This window comes from Anomaloglossus baeobatrachus, unplaced genomic scaffold (assembly GCF_048569485.1).
Source record: "Anomaloglossus baeobatrachus isolate aAnoBae1 unplaced genomic scaffold, aAnoBae1.hap1 Scaffold_5110, whole genome shotgun sequence".
Lineage (NCBI taxonomy): Eukaryota > Metazoa > Chordata > Amphibia > Anura > Aromobatidae > Anomaloglossus > Anomaloglossus baeobatrachus.
Genome location: NW_027444471.1, coordinates 15,829 through 22,475, shown reverse-complemented (window position 1 = coordinate 22,475; position 6,647 = coordinate 15,829). Strand labels below are relative to the sequence as shown.

At 46.1% G+C, this 6,647-nt stretch overlaps 5 non-coding genes across 5 annotated transcripts; all 5 read right to left on the bottom strand.

Moving 5' to 3' along the window:
* Positions 1–144: 144 nt before the first annotated feature.
* LOC142282571 (U2 spliceosomal RNA) lies at positions 145–335 on the bottom strand. Its single transcript, XR_012744462.1, has one exon. It is a non-coding gene; the product is annotated as a U2 spliceosomal RNA (small nuclear RNA).
* Positions 336–1,722: 1,387 nt separating this feature from the next.
* LOC142282570 (U2 spliceosomal RNA) lies at positions 1,723–1,913 on the bottom strand. The gene has a single exon (XR_012744461.1). It is a non-coding gene; the product is annotated as a U2 spliceosomal RNA (small nuclear RNA).
* Positions 1,914–3,300: 1,387 nt separating this feature from the next.
* On the bottom strand, positions 3,301–3,491 carry LOC142282569 (U2 spliceosomal RNA). The gene has a single exon (XR_012744460.1). It is a non-coding gene; the product is annotated as a U2 spliceosomal RNA (small nuclear RNA).
* Positions 3,492–4,878: 1,387 nt separating this feature from the next.
* On the bottom strand, positions 4,879–5,069 carry LOC142282568 (U2 spliceosomal RNA). Its single transcript, XR_012744459.1, has one exon. It is a non-coding gene; the product is annotated as a U2 spliceosomal RNA (small nuclear RNA).
* Positions 5,070–6,456: 1,387 nt separating this feature from the next.
* Positions 6,457–6,647, bottom strand: LOC142282567 (U2 spliceosomal RNA). Its single transcript, XR_012744458.1, has one exon. It is a non-coding gene; the product is annotated as a U2 spliceosomal RNA (small nuclear RNA).

The window sequence follows — 6,647 nt, the reverse complement described above, 5'->3', positions numbered from 1 at the left end:
AAGATAAAAAACAAAAGGAGGAAGTGTGAAAAGTGAATGGGCCAAATTGAGGTGCATATGAAGACGTATGCTTTCTTCCAATTCATTAAATCGGGCTAATATGAATCAGGTGAATTGAGTTCTGCTTTTGGAAACTGGGTTAAGAAGGGGTGCACCGTTCCTGGAGGTACTGCAATACCAGGTCAATGCGTGGAGTGGACAGAGCAAGCTCTTTTTCCATCTCCCTGTTCTAAAAATCCATTTAATATATGGTCCCCAGATAGGGGACGTATCAGATATTAAACTGATAAGAACAGATACTACACTTGATCTTAGCCAAAAGGCCGAGAAGCGATAACCAGAATTGGTTTGGGCCTCGAGTGGCACCCTGGCCTATGCCGGACACATCTTAGGGAGAGAGAGCGAGAGGGAGACAAACCCACGCCTACACAAGACATTTTGTCACCCAAGCCAACCCTTGAAAAGGCTGCTTTGCAGAGCCAAAACAAGAAGAATGGTGCGTTTTGCAGCCGCCGCCCACTGCAATGAATCTGAATAACTCCTCCTTTAGGGCGCAAGCAACTCCCCTCCCCCTTGCAGTCTTTCCAATTCACGATACAAAAAGACGGACAGGACAGGTTGCCTGACTTTCCGTCACTGCCACCCTTTGCCATCCTTACCCGTAGAAAGCCCTTTCATCATCCCCAAACCCTAATCTTTTCCCTTTCCTTCCCAGCCCCCAAACCCTGCCCTCTGTACCTTTCTCACCACCCGCTTCCCTTCTCCTGTCATCCCCCTACCACCCGGGAAAAAAAGAGATTGCCCCCTCCTTCCACTAGCCCACCCTCCCACCCAAAGAACAACTTCTTCTGCGCAGCTTGTTTTCTAGGCAGCAGCGCTATTGTGATGTCATCGGGGGGCATTGTGACAAGCCGCCAGTGTTCCGTCTCTTCATGTTGTGCACAGTTCAAACGGAAAATACATCAACAGGCAGACTACAGAAAAGCTTACTATCAAAGGTTAGAGGGGGGCTTTCTCAGAGGGCTTTTTACAGTTTTTCTATTCCCAATTAGCCGTTTAAGTGTACTTATTGAAAGTAGTAATTCTTTCATAGGCCGCCCTTTCTTAGTATTTGACGTTCCTTATATTGCGGTATGAGGCTTCGCAGTAGGTTGCAAACATTCATCACCCATGACTGTCCCCAATTGAGCTCAGAAGCTCAATGTCTATCATGACCTCTCTTTTAGAATGTCCAAGAGCAAGCAAACTATTCCTCCAGGAGAGGGCGCCAACAGACTACTAAAGAGATCATCATTACTCAAAGAAAACCCCAAAAACCAATGCATGATAGGAATAAACAGGTAACTTTCTTTGGAGTGGAAGCGGAGAGATCGCACCAGATGCCAATTCTAGATGTTATCACACCTGTGGTCACTGCAGCAGCAGGTGAATCCACTTTGTCCAAAAGGGATCTATTCCATTCAATTGCAAATGATCTAGATAAGACAGAGAACTGCAGCACGGGGACATAGCCGAGTTGGTCAGGTTGAGTGGTGATGAGTTTGCTATTTGGATGAATAAAGAAAGTCAAAAGTGTGAAAGATAAAAAACAAAAGGAGGAAGTGTGAAAAGTGAATGGGCCAAATTGAGGTGCATATGAAGACGTATGCTTTCTTCCAATTCATTAAATCGGGCTAATATGAATCAGGTGAATTGAGTTCTGCTTTTGGAAACTGGGTTAAGAAGGGGTGCACCGTTCCTGGAGGTACTGCAATACCAGGTCAATGCGTGGAGTGGACAGAGCAAGCTCTTTTTCCATCTCCCTGTTCTAAAAATCCATTTAATATATGGTCCCCAGATAGGGGACGTATCAGATATTAAACTGATAAGAACAGATACTACACTTGATCTTAGCCAAAAGGCCGAGAAGCGATAACCAGAATTGGTTTGGGCCTCGAGTGGCACCCTGGCCTATGCCGGACACATCTTAGGGAGAGAGAGCGAGAGGGAGACAAACCCACGCCTACACAAGACATTTTGTCACCCAAGCCAACCCTTGAAAAGGCTGCTTTGCAGAGCCAAAACAAGAAGAATGGTGCGTTTTGCAGCCGCCGCCCACTGCAATGAATCTGAATAACTCCTCCTTTAGGGCGCAAGCAACTCCCCTCCCCCTTGCAGTCTTTCCAATTCACGATACAAAAAGACGGACAGGACAGGTTGCCTGACTTTCCGTCACTGCCACCCTTTGCCATCCTTACCCGTAGAAAGCCCTTTCATCATCCCCAAACCCTAATCTTTTCCCTTTCCTTCCCAGCCCCCAAACCCTGCCCTCTGTACCTTTCTCACCACCCGCTTCCCTTCTCCTGTCATCCCCCTACCACCCGGGAAAAAAAGAGATTGCCCCCTCCTTCCACTAGCCCACCCTCCCACCCAAAGAACAACTTCTTCTGCGCAGCTTGTTTTCTAGGCAGCAGCGCTATTGTGATGTCATCGGGGGGCATTGTGACAAGCCGCCAGTGTTCCGTCTCTTCATGTTGTGCACAGTTCAAACGGAAAATACATCAACAGGCAGACTACAGAAAAGCTTACTATCAAAGGTTAGAGGGGGGCTTTCTCAGAGGGCTTTTTACAGTTTTTCTATTCCCAATTAGCCGTTTAAGTGTACTTATTGAAAGTAGTAATTCTTTCATAGGCCGCCCTTTCTTAGTATTTGACGTTCCTTATATTGCGGTATGAGGCTTCGCAGTAGGTTGCAAACATTCATCACCCATGACTGTCCCCAATTGAGCTCAGAAGCTCAATGTCTATCATGACCTCTCTTTTAGAATGTCCAAGAGCAAGCAAACTATTCCTCCAGGAGAGGGCGCCAACAGACTACTAAAGAGATCATCATTACTCAAAGAAAACCCCAAAAACCAATGCATGATAGGAATAAACAGGTAACTTTCTTTGGAGTGGAAGCGGAGAGATCGCACCAGATGCCAATTCTAGATGTTATCACACCTGTGGTCACTGCAGCAGCAGGTGAATCCACTTTGTCCAAAAGGGATCTATTCCATTCAATTGCAAATGATCTAGATAAGACAGAGAACTGCAGCACGGGGACATAGCCGAGTTGGTCAGGTTGAGTGGTGATGAGTTTGCTATTTGGATGAATAAAGAAAGTCAAAAGTGTGAAAGATAAAAAACAAAAGGAGGAAGTGTGAAAAGTGAATGGGCCAAATTGAGGTGCATATGAAGACGTATGCTTTCTTCCAATTCATTAAATCGGGCTAATATGAATCAGGTGAATTGAGTTCTGCTTTTGGAAACTGGGTTAAGAAGGGGTGCACCGTTCCTGGAGGTACTGCAATACCAGGTCAATGCGTGGAGTGGACAGAGCAAGCTCTTTTTCCATCTCCCTGTTCTAAAAATCCATTTAATATATGGTCCCCAGATAGGGGACGTATCAGATATTAAACTGATAAGAACAGATACTACACTTGATCTTAGCCAAAAGGCCGAGAAGCGATAACCAGAATTGGTTTGGGCCTCGAGTGGCACCCTGGCCTATGCCGGACACATCTTAGGGAGAGAGAGCGAGAGGGAGACAAACCCACGCCTACACAAGACATTTTGTCACCCAAGCCAACCCTTGAAAAGGCTGCTTTGCAGAGCCAAAACAAGAAGAATGGTGCGTTTTGCAGCCGCCGCCCACTGCAATGAATCTGAATAACTCCTCCTTTAGGGCGCAAGCAACTCCCCTCCCCCTTGCAGTCTTTCCAATTCACGATACAAAAAGACGGACAGGACAGGTTGCCTGACTTTCCGTCACTGCCACCCTTTGCCATCCTTACCCGTAGAAAGCCCTTTCATCATCCCCAAACCCTAATCTTTTCCCTTTCCTTCCCAGCCCCCAAACCCTGCCCTCTGTACCTTTCTCACCACCCGCTTCCCTTCTCCTGTCATCCCCCTACCACCCGGGAAAAAAAGAGATTGCCCCCTCCTTCCACTAGCCCACCCTCCCACCCAAAGAACAACTTCTTCTGCGCAGCTTGTTTTCTAGGCAGCAGCGCTATTGTGATGTCATCGGGGGGCATTGTGACAAGCCGCCAGTGTTCCGTCTCTTCATGTTGTGCACAGTTCAAACGGAAAATACATCAACAGGCAGACTACAGAAAAGCTTACTATCAAAGGTTAGAGGGGGGCTTTCTCAGAGGGCTTTTTACAGTTTTTCTATTCCCAATTAGCCGTTTAAGTGTACTTATTGAAAGTAGTAATTCTTTCATAGGCCGCCCTTTCTTAGTATTTGACGTTCCTTATATTGCGGTATGAGGCTTCGCAGTAGGTTGCAAACATTCATCACCCATGACTGTCCCCAATTGAGCTCAGAAGCTCAATGTCTATCATGACCTCTCTTTTAGAATGTCCAAGAGCAAGCAAACTATTCCTCCAGGAGAGGGCGCCAACAGACTACTAAAGAGATCATCATTACTCAAAGAAAACCCCAAAAACCAATGCATGATAGGAATAAACAGGTAACTTTCTTTGGAGTGGAAGCGGAGAGATCGCACCAGATGCCAATTCTAGATGTTATCACACCTGTGGTCACTGCAGCAGCAGGTGAATCCACTTTGTCCAAAAGGGATCTATTCCATTCAATTGCAAATGATCTAGATAAGACAGAGAACTGCAGCACGGGGACATAGCCGAGTTGGTCAGGTTGAGTGGTGATGAGTTTGCTATTTGGATGAATAAAGAAAGTCAAAAGTGTGAAAGATAAAAAACAAAAGGAGGAAGTGTGAAAAGTGAATGGGCCAAATTGAGGTGCATATGAAGACGTATGCTTTCTTCCAATTCATTAAATCGGGCTAATATGAATCAGGTGAATTGAGTTCTGCTTTTGGAAACTGGGTTAAGAAGGGGTGCACCGTTCCTGGAGGTACTGCAATACCAGGTCAATGCGTGGAGTGGACAGAGCAAGCTCTTTTTCCATCTCCCTGTTCTAAAAATCCATTTAATATATGGTCCCCAGATAGGGGACGTATCAGATATTAAACTGATAAGAACAGATACTACACTTGATCTTAGCCAAAAGGCCGAGAAGCGATAACCAGAATTGGTTTGGGCCTCGAGTGGCACCCTGGCCTATGCCGGACACATCTTAGGGAGAGAGAGCGAGAGGGAGACAAACCCACGCCTACACAAGACATTTTGTCACCCAAGCCAACCCTTGAAAAGGCTGCTTTGCAGAGCCAAAACAAGAAGAATGGTGCGTTTTGCAGCCGCCGCCCACTGCAATGAATCTGAATAACTCCTCCTTTAGGGCGCAAGCAACTCCCCTCCCCCTTGCAGTCTTTCCAATTCACGATACAAAAAGACGGACAGGACAGGTTGCCTGACTTTCCGTCACTGCCACCCTTTGCCATCCTTACCCGTAGAAAGCCCTTTCATCATCCCCAAACCCTAATCTTTTCCCTTTCCTTCCCAGCCCCCAAACCCTGCCCTCTGTACCTTTCTCACCACCCGCTTCCCTTCTCCTGTCATCCCCCTACCACCCGGGAAAAAAAGAGATTGCCCCCTCCTTCCACTAGCCCACCCTCCCACCCAAAGAACAACTTCTTCTGCGCAGCTTGTTTTCTAGGCAGCAGCGCTATTGTGATGTCATCGGGGGGCATTGTGACAAGCCGCCAGTGTTCCGTCTCTTCATGTTGTGCACAGTTCAAACGGAAAATACATCAACAGGCAGACTACAGAAAAGCTTACTATCAAAGGTTAGAGGGGGGCTTTCTCAGAGGGCTTTTTACAGTTTTTCTATTCCCAATTAGCCGTTTAAGTGTACTTATTGAAAGTAGTAATTCTTTCATAGGCCGCCCTTTCTTAGTATTTGACGTTCCTTATATTGCGGTATGAGGCTTCGCAGTAGGTTGCAAACATTCATCACCCATGACTGTCCCCAATTGAGCTCAGAAGCTCAATGTCTATCATGACCTCTCTTTTAGAATGTCCAAGAGCAAGCAAACTATTCCTCCAGGAGAGGGCGCCAACAGACTACTAAAGAGATCATCATTACTCAAAGAAAACCCCAAAAACCAATGCATGATAGGAATAAACAGGTAACTTTCTTTGGAGTGGAAGCGGAGAGATCGCACCAGATGCCAATTCTAGATGTTATCACACCTGTGGTCACTGCAGCAGCAGGTGAATCCACTTTGTCCAAAAGGGATCTATTCCATTCAATTGCAAATGATCTAGATAAGACAGAGAACTGCAGCACGGGGACATAGCCGAGTTGGTCAGGTTGAGTGGTGATGAGTTTGCTATTTGGATGAATAAAGAAAGTCAAAAGTGTGAAAGATAAAAAACAAAAGGAGGAAGTGTGAAAAGTGAATGGGCCAAATTGAGGTGCATATGAAGACGTATGCTTTCTTCCAATTCATTAAATCGGGCTAATATGAATCAGGTGAATTGAGTTCTGCTTTTGGAAACTGGGTTAAGAAGGGGTGCACCGTTCCTGGAGGTACTGCAATACCAGGTCAATGCGTGGAGTGGACAGAGCAAGCTCTTTTTCCATCTCCCTGTTCTAAAAATCCATTTAATATATGGTCCCCAGATAGGGGACGTATCAGATATTAAACTGATAAGAACAGATACTACACTTGATCTTAGCCAAAAGGCCGAGAAGCGAT